Here is a 13,990-nt window from a genome sequence, read left to right as displayed (position 1 = left end):
GTTTGCTCAAAAGAGAGTTCAGACGCCCAGCATCACCTCTGCGACTCGGAGACAAACCTCAATGCTGAGTAGACCCAGAAGTACAGCTGCACCACTAAGATCCTGCACAGAAACAGGTCCAGTACAAGCAGCCAAAGCTGCGCTGCCCAAAGAGAAGGGGCCTGGATGCCTGACCCACAGGCAAGAGGCTTCCTAAGCCACAGCAACCCTAGTGGGTCCATTTGCCCTGGATCTGCTGAACCCAAACAGGGAACGTCTTGCTTGGTTTAACTTCTGGAGAAGGTATTTGCCCGTGTAAGCATATTGCCAAAGCTGACACAGTGAAATCAAGACAATTACTTTGAAAAAGCAGTGATAAATCTATACTGCAAATAAGATTTTCTGAAGACAAGACAACAACCTAGTGAGGAGGAGAATGGGGGGAGGACAGTCCTCTAGTGGCCAGAGGACCACTCAAATCCTTACCCAAGGCTGTTGGGACCACTAGTATTCAAAAACGTTTTCATTTTCTATAGCTCATGCTATTCTAACCAGTCCAGAAGGACTGGAAGCACATAGTCCCAGCTTTCCCTTTAACATTAATTTCAGTTGGATAAGAAAAACTAGGCTATCACCTTTTGGAGTTTGTGTCTTTCTTACAGGCTTAACTCCATGGCCCTGAACTCTGTTCACAGTAACAGCTCTGTTTCCAGGTTAGATGTGTTTATTGAGTTACTATGAGAACAATTTTAGCAACTCAAAAAAAAAAAAAAGGAAAGAAAAATGCACTAAACGAAAGAGACTACATACCCTAGGAGAACCACTTTTGACCCAATCATGACAGACTGAACTAAAAAAGCCCAATTTTACTCCAGAAAAGCAAAAATGGTCTTCCAGTTCTTGTATGAACATCTAATTTCTTACCTTCCTCTAAACACTTTCCTTTACCCTCATTATTTTGTCTTTTTTTTAAACATATACTTCAATATGCAATCTCGTTTGAAGCTGCTACAGTATCTTCATATCAACAACGAACAGGCATTTCCAAGAAATGGGCACATCAAAATCCTTCAGCATCCTACATCTGAGGCTAAAGACCTCTGCTGTGCACTCATACACAGTGCTCAGAAGACATTTCCGACAGAAGCACACTCTTTACTACACATTAACATATATGCAACAAAATACACTAGAACAGCACGTAACTATCCAATACAACCAGGCACTGGAGCTCTTTGCTTTGAGAAGCTACATTCATCAGTAGAATCGATTCCCCCCCCGCCAGATGAAAACCCAACCCCACACTCAGACAGGAGAGCTGCACAACAAATGAAGAGAAAGGGAAAATACCACAACGTCCTCTACTATAACAGCACTGCCATGCTGGGGGCGCTTTTTTGTTGGCTTGGGGTTTTTTTTAATGGTTGGAGTGGTGGTGGGTTGTTTTTTGTGGGTTTTTTTGCTAGGGTTTTTTGTTGTCTGTTTGGGGGTTGGTTTTTTTTTTGGAGGAGGAGGTTACTATTTTGGTGGATTCAAGTTATAATATAATCCTATGGATAGCTACACTGAAAAGAGTAGAATTCCTGCGATGCAGGGGATTTTTGGTGGTTTTATTTTTTAAGCAGGTCTTCTGGTAAAAGAAAATAATATACTGCACATTTTCACCTACCACAGAGTGGATCTTTCTTTACCCCCTCTTGTCACAAATCATTTTACTGAGCTTATACATCTTTCTGCACATTTCTTATCAAGACTACTCGTACAAACTGAAGCTTGTCAGACTTTATCTACATTAACAAGTCCAGCAGAACAATAAGAGAGGGATGTGTAAAGCAAAATAGAGATGCTAAAGGAAGGAAAAACTTCATTCTGTGCTCACTTCAGGGAAGTTACTTGAGCCTGAACACTCATGAGCAGCTGGCACACATCTTCCAATTAAATGTAATTTAAAATAAAAACCAAATGTGTGCACTAAAAGACCACGGCAGGATGCAAACCAAAGCAGAGTAAACAAAACCATCAGAAGATGGACTGAAAGTCAAATCCCCAGGTGATCTACCACAGGCAGCCTCCAGCTACTCAAGTAGCTTCAGACTCCATTTTCCATCTTAGTCTCAGAGAATTCTATCAATTCTCCCTACACACAGTTTTAAAGTTGTCTTCTCCTTCCCCAAGTGCAAGATGACCATCGTAATTTCACTCCAGCACAATGAATGCTCACAGGCAATGGCACACACAATCAGAAGTTGGCTCTGGAGTTCTCCAGCTTGCTTTGCTCCAATACTGAGGTTCCTGCATCCTACCTCACATGCCAGATGCTGCTAGTGAATACTGCAGGGGATGTGGAAAAGAAAGCCTGTCTTGAGACACCTACCAACTATTATTACTTCTAAATAGGTTCCCTTTGAAGGAAACAAGTGTTCTTGGCTCTAAGCTTGAAGCAGAGAGAACTGGGAAGTCTACACTTGGTTTATTAAACACTAAATTATACAAAACATGAATTTTCAGAGTTAAGACCGTGAATCTGTGCTTCTGAAGAAAGTGTGAAAAAATTGATGAAGTAAACACATTTTAAATAAGTAAATTCATTGTTCATTCACAAAGTAATGACAATAAACAGGAGGCACTTCACAGTTTGCCTCCCCCCCCAGTCAAGCTTCTCTCTATAGAAACTGTGTAGAGAACCCTACAGGCGTTGCTCAGTGAAACGAGCACCCCGGTAACATCTTGCTAACATTCACCTAACTGTAACAAGGCTCTTGACTAGATTCTTAAAATTATGTCTCCAGCCTTCTCAAGCAGTTCTAGGCATTCATAAACAACACCAATTTGTCAGACTAACAACCTCGAGAAGCACAGGCTGTTCCAGGCCTGACCACCATTAATAATTAACTATAAATTGACATTTCCTCATGACAGAGTAAGGGAGGCATGTAGCAGAGTAACTATTTAGTAAGACCACTCCAGTGGAGCAGAAGAGAAATTGCCACACCAAACTTTTAACTTTTCTGCAAAATAAACAGTCCCTTTTAACTGCCCCAAGAAGCACAATCACTGTGTAGTAACATTTCCCTGTGTAGGAAAATCCCTGGCAGGCAAAGCCCAGCCACCAGCAGACACCTAACACCATAGTTACAATTTAACTCAAGAAAACTTGTTTTCCAACTACTTTCAAGCCTCGGTTGGTGAGACCTGGTTCCAACACACTCGCACCCTTCTCCCAGCACAGCTGGGCATGAACAGAGGCTTTCTAAAAGCTCAGTAACTTCCAGCAAATGCACAATTGGAGCAGGAGCACTTACACAGTGTTTTATTGACATTACGTATCACTTCGAAAACACCGTAAGGATAACAAGGGTCATTTTTCCCAGTTAAAAAAAAAAAAAAAAGTCCTTTGTATATTAGGTGCCATCCAACTTTTCAAGTTATTCAGCAAATACAAAGCTGAATTACTTGCCCTCTCTCTCCCTTATTACTGGCAGTAGCAACACCTCTATGTTATTGTTTATTTTGGATATGTAGCTGAACAAGTTGTACTGATGTGAGCACTGTCATACCCATGAACTGTTCACCCTGAGGAATTCCCTTACTCCAGCTGTACGATTCATAACAAAGCACTAGCAAGTGAGGCTTCTTGCCATTTATAAAGGAAAACGCATCTACAGAAAGTACAAAGAGTTGGAGGGAAAGAAGCGCAGAGAATCTCACCCCCTCAGCCACCTCGAAACCAGCTCTGCGACAGATCTGTGACTCATGGAAGGGAGGGAGAGCAGCAAAGGAGAAAGCACCGGGGTGTTTCAAGTAATATGAACCGTTTCCTTGTATAACCATGGAGAAAATACTGGACACGAACCGCACAGGCGCACACACGCGCCTCAACAGAGGACAGCGAGATGCAAAGGCAGCTCCGGTGCTAGCTCACCAAAGGAGCCAACATCCAGCTCTAGAGGCAACAACCCAATTTAGACAACAGAAGCAATGATTATGATCTTTGATTAAAACACCCGAGATATTTCAGAGGTCAGGAATTTTGGCCCATCATACATTAACAAATTAGGCTGAGCCGATGGTAGCCTTTGCTGGCACAAAGCCTCAGTCCTGCACGGATCAGTGCAAAGGGTGAGGACTGGAAGGCCAGAGGTTGGTTCCAAGCTTGGAGAGAGTCTTAGTGGGAGGCAAATGATAAAATGATCCAATTTTGCAGTTGTAAAATGTAGTTACTACCCGCCTAAGAAAAGGTTACAGAGCTGACTTTAGATTTGTGCAACATTTGAGATATTTTAATTGGACGCTACCAATGTTGCACTGATAGCAGAAACTGAAATACAATTAATTTAAGTGCGGTGAGTACTAGTCTTAATTGCACCATTGTCTCAATACTTGGAAAGAGAACTGACACCACACACTGAACACAAACATATTTTACATAAATACCAGAGTGAACTCCTACGACTCAACAGGGTCATTTATACCAGTAGCAGTACTGAAGAGTACAATCGCTATATTCATATTTTCCACAAATATCAAAAGCTAAATCTTGTGATGGCAATATGACTGCAACATAGCTAAAAAGACAAACGGAACAATGCTTCAAGCATTTATTTTTCTGCTGGGCAAGAAGCTGTTATGGAACTGCAAAGAAAGCACAAGCAGTGCAGCATTGGCGACCAGCCCTGAAAGAGAGCACGCTCCAAATCAGAATGTGCCACCATCAACACAACAGCACATTTCAACCATCCGGAGCTTCACCAGCCTAATCTCTTCTTTTAAAAGACTAATTCTTTTTGAACATGAAAATAGCAAGCACACTGAAATAAGAGTCTCTAACAGTGATGCTTAGGAGATCCCACACCTTCAGGTTCCGCACAAAATTATGGTGCTGAAGGATGTATCCAAACTACTGCTATTGTCTGTCACTCATCAGTGCAGTAAGAGGGATCAAAGTAAATGGAGAGGTAGGCCATAAAGCCACATTTTTTTCCATTGCTGTAAGTATTTCCAAAAGATTTTGCCACCTTACCTAAAGCAGAAATAAAATTTAATGGAGGGGTTTAGCTCAAACTACCTGTTGGTAAATTATCTCTTCAAATGTCACTTTTTTAAAAAACAACAACAACAAAAAAAAAACACCACACAAACACTTTCTAAACAAATGTGTCTTTTCTTTCTTACTCCCAGCTATTTTATTTTTACTTCATTGCTTAATTTTTGCATTCTTAGTCTGCTGGGCTTTTGTTAAAATTAGAAGTGGAACAATGTGGCTAAGAAACTTATTTAGAAGTTTCATTTCAGAATATCTCTAGACAATATCAAACGCAGCTCCTGTAAGAATGTAAGTCTAGATGGCTACTGTCCTCATTGCTACTTCACCTTCACAGAATGGCTGGTATGCCAGAACATCTGCATGCCCATCAAGGGGCCCTGCTTACATAAAGTTCATCAAGTTCTCTAAACTACTCAATGTGGAGGACGTTCATTTAAAATTGTCCTTCTCCCTCTTTTTAAAAGATTTTCAGCTGGACAAAGCATGCATCAGTACAGCAGCACAAAATTACTGTTCTCCCTCCAGGACTTGCACATTAATTTTGCGACAGCGCACGCACAAGTAACTTGTCAAGCTCATCAAGTCTGACATGGGATGCAAACATTTGCAAATCAGGATCTACTGTACCAAGAGGGTACAGTTTAGAAGGTGTATAAAAGTTTCCTACATATTCCAGCAGTAACATTTGAATTAAAATTCTCCTCAAATACCTGAAAAATCAGACATCACTTCCAACAGGACTGACAAGAACTTAGCGATCAAGCAGCTACTGAGTTGCCAAGACAGCATTCCTAGATCATACATAATTCCTTCTGCAACAAAAATATTACAGTAAATAAGGACCTTGGTCTGTTTTTTTGTTTAATTCTTTTACAATTAAGTCAGATTGAAGACATCTAATGCAACACACTGCTCTTGATTCATCTTTTTCTGCTACAGTTTTCAGGTCAGTCACTTCAGCTACACCCAGTAACAACTTTGAAACATATACTGACTGAGGTATACACACACAAACATGTATACACACACAAACATATATATATACACGTATCCCCTGTAAGTATATGTTTGAAAGGTTTTTTCTGTATATACACACACAGAACAAAAACTCTTCAAAGTCCTGATTTTTTTTTCAGAATATAAACTCCTTACTTAAAAGTGGTTTTAATATTTTGCTTTTATATAACAGGCATTTCTCTTTCATTGTAAGCAACATCATCATAAAGACAGCATTGGTTGCTTACTGAGAACAGCTGTATAAACTAGACATGGCATAGGTAGAACAATAAAGAAAGAACAGAGGAAAAATAGGTGTTTACCACTTCTCTAAGACGCAGAGGAAGCAGCATTTCCTACGGGCAAAAATAAGTACATTAGAAATGCATATTCTCCTCACAGAGGGCTCAGCCTTTTGCCTCTCAACAAATCAATAACTTTAATAACCTATATTACAATGTTTCCCAAAGCCACCAATGCAAGAAATTCTTCCCTCTGCCCTATGCAGTGGGACTTATTGATTTAACTATATAGAAAGGTACACAAAAACAACGCAAGATTACTTGCAGCATATGACCCACCAGCTAGATATAATACTGATAAACATGCGTCAGTTTTTCCTCTGTTGTGTTCCCTTCCATGTTGAATAATCTTTCCATTTGTAGCATAAATAAACTTTTAGCATTCCCTCGTTTTAATCTTTAAAATAATGTTTAGACATCTCTTCAACAAAGTTTGACAAACCCCATTCAGTCTCATAGAGCACTTGTCACAAAGAGCTCCAAAATATTTCTTGGAAAAACTCCCACGAACTCCTCTTGCAGGGCTCAGAGCTGACACGGTCAAAGGAAGAAGTTAGCCCATAGCACCATTGTAAAAGCCATAAAGAAAGGTATTTTAAAACTCTTTAGAATCTCATGAAAGCAATCCATTCCTACTAGGCTGAATACCAATTAATTTCTTTGAATCATAAAATAAGTTGATATTAATAGATAAGGAAAGAGGCAACAAAGAGCATCTTTCTTCTTTTAGGAAAAAGAGCCTGTTCCTTCTGAAGGGCTTTACAAGTAAGATCCCAAACACCAAAATTCCCATATAAAATAGATTCAAGTGTTGAAAAATAAAGATCTTGTAAGGATCTCCTCTACCCCTATAAAATAGTTTAAATCTTCAAAAACAAGCTGTGGAAAAAACTCAACTAGTACAGATTGTAGACAAACAAGCGATTCTAACAATTAAAAAAAGAAAACAGAATAACTGAAACAAAAAGGGCAGGAAGTAGCAGATGACCAAAGTTTCTAGGAAAACATAGAAAGGAAGAGGTTTACAAGGCAATGATGCACATTAATAGCTTTTCAGTCAAAAAAGCAGACTGACATCTTACAAGAAACAAATAAAAAGCCTTCTGGAAATGGTGGAAGTTCCACCAATTGTTGTGTACCAACACAGGCAAAACCTGCACCACATGGAAGAGGGCAAAAAAAGTGAGTACATTTTACTCAAACTACTGGAATAAGGTAAAGGTTAACACATCATTTTTTGTAAATACTGACAAAGGATCAAAACAACAGACACTGTGGAAACATGAGAGAAGAAACATGTTTTTGTACCTACATATGAAAAAGTAAATTACTTTGTAAAAGTAATTACTAAGGTTTCAGGTGAAATTGTGCATATGATAATTTTTTCTGAATACCTGATGCTAGCAGTTAGTCTTATCTTCCAGAGGGAGCTTAAATTGACAGTGAAAAAAAAAGTTTCTTTGCTTCCCTTATAATAAACTTTTTATCCACCATCAGTGCTGAAGTTTGTTTTCTCCCTGCGCTTTTGCACCTGTATGACAACCTTCTCCTTCAGACCTTGAGCCTATGCCAGCTCCTTTCCATGGGCAGGCACTTGTTTCAGTCTACACCAGCAGGATCGGGGCCAGACTCAGATGTCAGCACACATCCAAGACCCTATGGAGCAGGCCTGGAGGGATGCAGTCACACTAACAAAAGCAGCAAACATCTTCGCAATGAAGACACTCCAGCCCCACACAAAGCACAGCTGCACCAGTTATCGCAATCCCTGCTGAAGTTGTTCTACTGCCAGTTTTCCTGCCCAGGGACCAGGTTTGCTCTCTCACTTTATCACGCTTCAAGACAAGGTGAGCACAAGGTGAGGAGACCCACTTCCATCTCAGGGTTCACCTTCTACCCAAGAGTCAAGTAAAACTCCTAAAACAACCCAAAGCAAGTTTTCTCCGGTACTGGACGCCACTTGCCCCAAGGCAAGGCAACAGCCAAGCCCCAGCTTTGTGATAAAAATCTTGTCTCACCCAGTAATTTAAGTTCCTGCCAGTCTCATGCCTTGGAAGTTAAATGTCCCGGTCACACAAAACCAGCTGCAGGACAATACAGAGCAGGAACCTACAGGAGCACAGCCTCCAGTGCAGGCAATGGTAAGAAACGCTTACAGACAGGCGTGCAAAGTGGCCCTAAGGATCTCTGACCCACATCTCCCTCCTCTTCTAACCAAGATGTTAATGGGACTCTGCACGTGTATTAGGACCTGAGCTTTCTTGTCCCTAAATTTTCCACCACTTATTCTGAACAGGTAGTTACCGTGGTGCCGTACATATTCAGCAAGTAATGTTTATACAAATATGAAGGGATTTTCCTTTGACAATAGCTGACTTTTTACATGAAGAGCATTAATCATGTTTAATTTGTAACATGCTTTAAAAAGCACTAAAACAGTTTTTAGAACTGTTAAATTATTCTAGGAAGAATGGAGAGAGTCACACGAGTTTAAGATTATTGATTTTAAAAATAGGTTTTTTGATGGGAGTGTCACTCGTAACATAATAACAACTCTCTGTACATAAGAATCCAATTATTTTTTTAATGTTAAGACAGTTGCTGTAGCTTTGATCATACTAAAAATATATGAAAATATTTCTTATCTGTTTTGTCTTTGGATATTTCACTGGGTCTTATTTCATTGCTGTGTTTTGGAACTTAGTATTTTTCTAGGCTTCATTCTGTTATACCCAAACACTGTAGGGCACAACAGGGCTGGAGAAGAGGTCTTACTTCCAAAAAGAAATATTTTTTAATTTTTCCTGAAAACACAGGTGAAAAAAGACTGTACAAAAAGTATACATGATGTTGGGACTGTTAAATATGTAAGTTAATAACATACACAGAGATATTTTGAAATTAAACTGATTCTAAGTCACTGAATAAGAAAAGAATCAGAACTAAAGTACTTAAATTGACTTGCTTAAAAAAAAACCACTCCAGTTATTTATTTGGCTCTTCTTCCATTTTCAAGCAAAATCGCTAAGCTAGAGATCAACTCCATTTTGTCAGAAAGTTACCCACTCTTAAAATTGAAGTGGAATACTGAGACACTACATGAAAAGAAAAAGTGACATAACATGAAAAAATACTACAAAACTGTACAAGGATTATTGCCAGCCTGTACCTAAAAACAAGACCCACACCAATTCTCACCATCTTTCCCAACATTCACTATATTGAAATAAAACAACTGAGGAGTTAAGGGGGGGGAGGTGGGTAAAAAAAAGACCTACCCCGTAGGAAATACTATGCTATTAAACAAAGTCACAAACCAAAACCCACTTTCACAATTACATGTTGTTCCTCCGCTCATCTGTCACTCAGAAGTCAGTGCCCCTGAAGAGAAACAGACCCCCAATTTCTCTAGAAATCAGTAAAAGAGATAGAGCCTCTAAGTTAAAATGGTCTACAGAGGGAGGTGGGGGGAAGCCAAGAACAGGTAACAGGATTTTCCAGGCTTTACGCTTCATTATCGGTTATTTCAGGTCAAACGGAAGGTGTTCACTGCCTGCACAAGTCAGAAAAGGTAACCCATTACTAACCCATTTTATAGCACTAGCAATTGAAAGTTGCCTTAAATATAGTTAACATTGTTATTTAAGGTGACTGCACACTCAACAGCCATCTCTAATATGCTCAGTGCTCATCCTTGCTACTTTCCTCATATTCAGTTTCACGCACAGCACAACCAGAGTTCTGAAATACATTTTCAGATACCTGGGAATCTCTCTCATACTTCACCCAAAGAATGAGATTTTCTTCCACAACCTGGATTCAAAGTAACACATATTTTCCACTCCATCTCCGATTTTCAGTCAAGAGACCTGAATAATAAAAATAGTATTTCAGTGACTTAGGAACAGAGCCACTAACTTAGAAAAAGTTTCCCAGCATCAAGCTCAACTCTTACTTCCCTTATTTTCAAAGGCAAGAAAATTTAACAGTTAGACCAGCTGAAAATAAGTATTTGACTAGCTCTGATGTTACATAACCCATCTGCAGAAGTTCCATAGTTTCAATAAAGAAGTGCTAAGGATGTTTTCTTCATCAAAGTAATCCTACACCAAGGCTTCTGAAATTCTCCTGCACTATATCATCATCAGGGAATTGAAGAAACTCAGAAAATACAAAAAGGTACAAAAAAGCTTTTCTGAGGTATGAAAGGTGGATATTATTTTACAAAATTCAACGGTGAATGTGTTACTGGGGCGTGCTGGTATCACCGCGAGGACATCCTATTTGCATGTTTCTTCTTGCCTCGCTCCAGTTGAGCCTCAGGCCTGCTCTACCCGATTCCTACGCCAGTTAGTCAGTGGAGCAGCTCACCGCAGCTGTAACGCTTCTGCGTATGGCATGAAATAATTATAAATTCAGTGAAGCTAAGGCTTTAAAAAGCATTGATGCTCTCTGCTTTTTTCCACAAAGTTCTGTGCGGAAAGCAATGCTGCCTACAGGAACTATTCTGTGCGTGCACAGCAGCCGTGTGCCACAGTACCTTATGCTGCAACAGCGAAATTTAGCTCAACTAGGAGAACTTTTCCTTCTGTATTTAACATTCCTCTAAAATACATGATCGGCCTCAAATGACAGTGTTGTGCCTATTACCAACACTTTTCTCCCCGTCTCCCTACACACACACACAAGAAAACCAACTACAAAATTCCTGTTTCCAAATGCACCGTTCTGGCAAAAGGATCTTTGTCGCTATAATCAGCAAACTGGCAGAATGGAAAATAGAAAAGAGCGAACATACACTGTTAAAAAGAAAACTATTCTAGAAACAGGAAGAGTGCAATCCTTTAAAATAGTACAGAGAGGTACATCCCTAAATACATCAGCTTGGGGAAGCACAGCCTGCTATTCCTACGTGTTTAGGTTGGGATTTTCACGAGAATGAAGTGTAGTTAATTCTGTTCTACCCAGGAGCTGGTAAGCTAACGCTCTGCCTCTAGAAATGCTGCTCAGCCTCCCACCTCCTTTAACGGATGCAATCAATTCAACAGATGCTTTTTGAAAAATCTCCTCCAAAACAGCATTTGCTTTGAAGCAACTGCTGTAAATTGAAGCACACAACAAGAAAAACAGCACACACAAATTCTAATATTTCTATCAGTTGTGTCAACTTCTGTAAAATGAGTTGAAAGCTCACTCTCGCTTCCCACACCCTGTCTTTGTCTCTGGCATCTCGTTATGCAGGAGCCACTCTCATTTCCCTGTTTCTGTAAGCAGCTGTTCGAAAGATAGGAGGGAGGAAACATGCAAACACAAAAAACCTCAAACAAAGAAAAATCACAGGCAGAAGCAGAGACCCCAGGTCAGGGGCAGCTTGCTGAGCAATTTTTTAATGAAACTTTATTCCAGCTGATGGAATCTCTCTGATTACAAAGCATCCTCAAACCCGGAGAGCCACGCACCACCACCGCGACCTGAATTAGAGCACTTAGCCAAACATGTCTGTGAAAAAATAATTTACAAGCCCAACAAATGCCACACCCTGAGCAAGCAGCAGAACTCGCACTACGACGGAAGACCCCAGTAATAAGTGCATTAAACAAAAACTCTAATTCCCGTTTTCCATGATTATAAACACCACCTCACCGTGCGTTACCATAAATGGCTCGCAGCAGCACAGATAAAGCAGTCACCGCTGTTATATCAGTATCAGTTTTCTCCCAGTAAGTCCATGTTAACACTTTGCTCTATTTATTTGTGATCTCACCATACCACCCCGTAATACAGTCTTGACCTATTTTCCAGATGCTTAATTAATCTCTTTGCTGGCTGCCACGCTTATTAGACAGTTACTGTGTGAATTTTAAAATTGGCTTATAGAAACATTTAGCAAATTAACTCTGTTACAGAAACATTGTTATGTCAGAAAGTCCTCAGACTCCAGCCAAGCTTTTCCACTTCATGTGATATCAGAACATAAACTTTTTGCAAATGATGTAATGGGAAGTAACACTGGGGGGGAAATAATCACATAAATATGCATTGTTATCAACAACTGCAGCTTTACTTCATATAATTATCTCTCATATCAATAACACATTTTCCCACAACTTAAAGACACTCAAGTAACCGAAATAAACAAGGTTATACGCAAGCAGGAAGATACAAAAACATCAGAGCACCACATAATTTCTGGGATTGCAAGCCTGGGAGTCTCAAAACAACTTACCAAGTTCACGAAAAAGGAAACCATCGCAGTTTTTGGCACTGACATTTTAAGTCAGACGCAACAGTCAGCAACAAAACTACAGCCTCAAAAGAAGGATATTTATATATACGTAAGCACACAGTACTGACAATGGAAGGCTTCGTGTAAATATAAAAAAAAAAATTTAAAAAATCACTATTTCCCACAGCGTTAAACACACGCAAACGCATCCGCCAGTTTTATAATCGACACCAAGATGAATCAAGCACCAGAACAAACCCAGCACAATTCTTGCTGCAATCATTACAGTAAAGCCACCAGTAATAAGCCTTTTTTTTTTTTTTTTTTTTTTTTTACACAGAGCTAGTTCTTGGGAACTGACCACATTTGAAAGCGTCAACTTCCTTTTCAGTTGTTTTTATTTATTCCGGCCCTCAGTACCCTTCGCTCCTCTCGCCCCAGCACCAACTTCCCCCACAGCGCAGGGGAGGGGGTCCCGCTGGTCTCTTCTCGGGGGTCAGGGCGACGGGCCAGGGTCGGGTCCCGCCGGGGCTACGAGGAGCCACCGAGGCAGAGGCAGCCGAGAGCAGGACCCGTAACGGGAAAAGCCGCCGCCGCGCCCGGGCGCCACCCGCGGGACCCCCGGCGCGGCGCGGGAGAAGTGGCCGCCGCCGGCCGGGCGGCCCGAGCGCACCATGGAAGGAGGCGGCGGCCGCGGAGAGCCCGGGAGGGCAGCGGGGCACCACCGGGGTCCGCCCGGCCCCGCCACCGCCCCGCGGCCGGTAACAGGCGAGGCGGGCGGCCACGCCTCCCCCGCCGGGCGGCGGCGGCCTCGCTTGGCAGCCGCGGCCGCTCCGGCAGGCTCGGGGCGAGCGCTTCCCCGCTCCGGGGAAGGGGGAAACTTCAGGGACGCGGCGGAGCAGGCGCCGTCGAGGGCGACGGGGAGGGGAAGCGGCGCCACCCGTTCCCCGTGGCTGGGCTCCAGCAAGGGCAGCGGCGCACCGCGGCGGGCAGCAGCCGCCGGGCAGGGGGGTAAGGCCAGCCCCCGGTCCCTTGGCCCGGCGCACCCCACGGGAAGGAGGCGAAAGCCGCCGGCGAAAGCGCCCCTCTTCGCCCGCCGAGGACGGCCCCGCTCCTCTCCCGGCCGCTCACCTTCACGGATCGGGCCGCGCTGGCGTCCGAGCTGGATCTGCCGCCGCCGCCCTGGGCATGTCCGGGAGCGCCACGGGGAAGCGCCGCTCCGGCCGGGCTCAGCCCCTCACCCCCGCCGGTCCTGCTGCCGCCGCCGCCTCGGCCGCTGCCATCTTGTCCTGGCGGCTGGGAGGGAAGAGCCCCAGCTCAGCCCGCTCGGTAGCCCGGGCCTCCGCCTCATCTTCCCGGGGAGGGACCCAGCCCGCCCCCGGCCGCCGCCTCCTCCGCCTCCGCCTCCTCCCGCCTCTGCCCTGCCCGCGGCGGCCTAGCGGC

General features: G+C 42.6%; 1 protein-coding gene across 2 annotated transcripts in view; it reads right to left on the bottom strand.

Moving 5' to 3' along the window:
- HIPK3 (homeodomain interacting protein kinase 3) overlaps positions 1-13,708 on the bottom strand; it is a 72,578-nt gene extending 58,870 nt beyond the window's left edge. For both annotated transcript variants that reach the window (XM_086613312.1, XM_086613313.1), the window contains exon 1: positions 13,679-13,708. The gene's annotated coding sequence lies outside the window, so the exon portion shown is untranslated. The remainder of the gene's footprint in view (positions 1-13,678) is intronic.
- Positions 13,709-13,990: the final 282 nt, after the last annotated feature.

This window comes from Tauraco erythrolophus, chromosome 6 (genome assembly GCF_009769465.1).
Source record: "Tauraco erythrolophus isolate bTauEry1 chromosome 6, bTauEry1.pri, whole genome shotgun sequence".
Taxonomy (NCBI): Eukaryota; Metazoa; Chordata; class Aves; order Musophagiformes; family Musophagidae; genus Tauraco; species Tauraco erythrolophus.
Note: the sequence above shows the minus strand (reverse complement) of the source record. Positions and strands in the feature narration are given on the sequence as shown.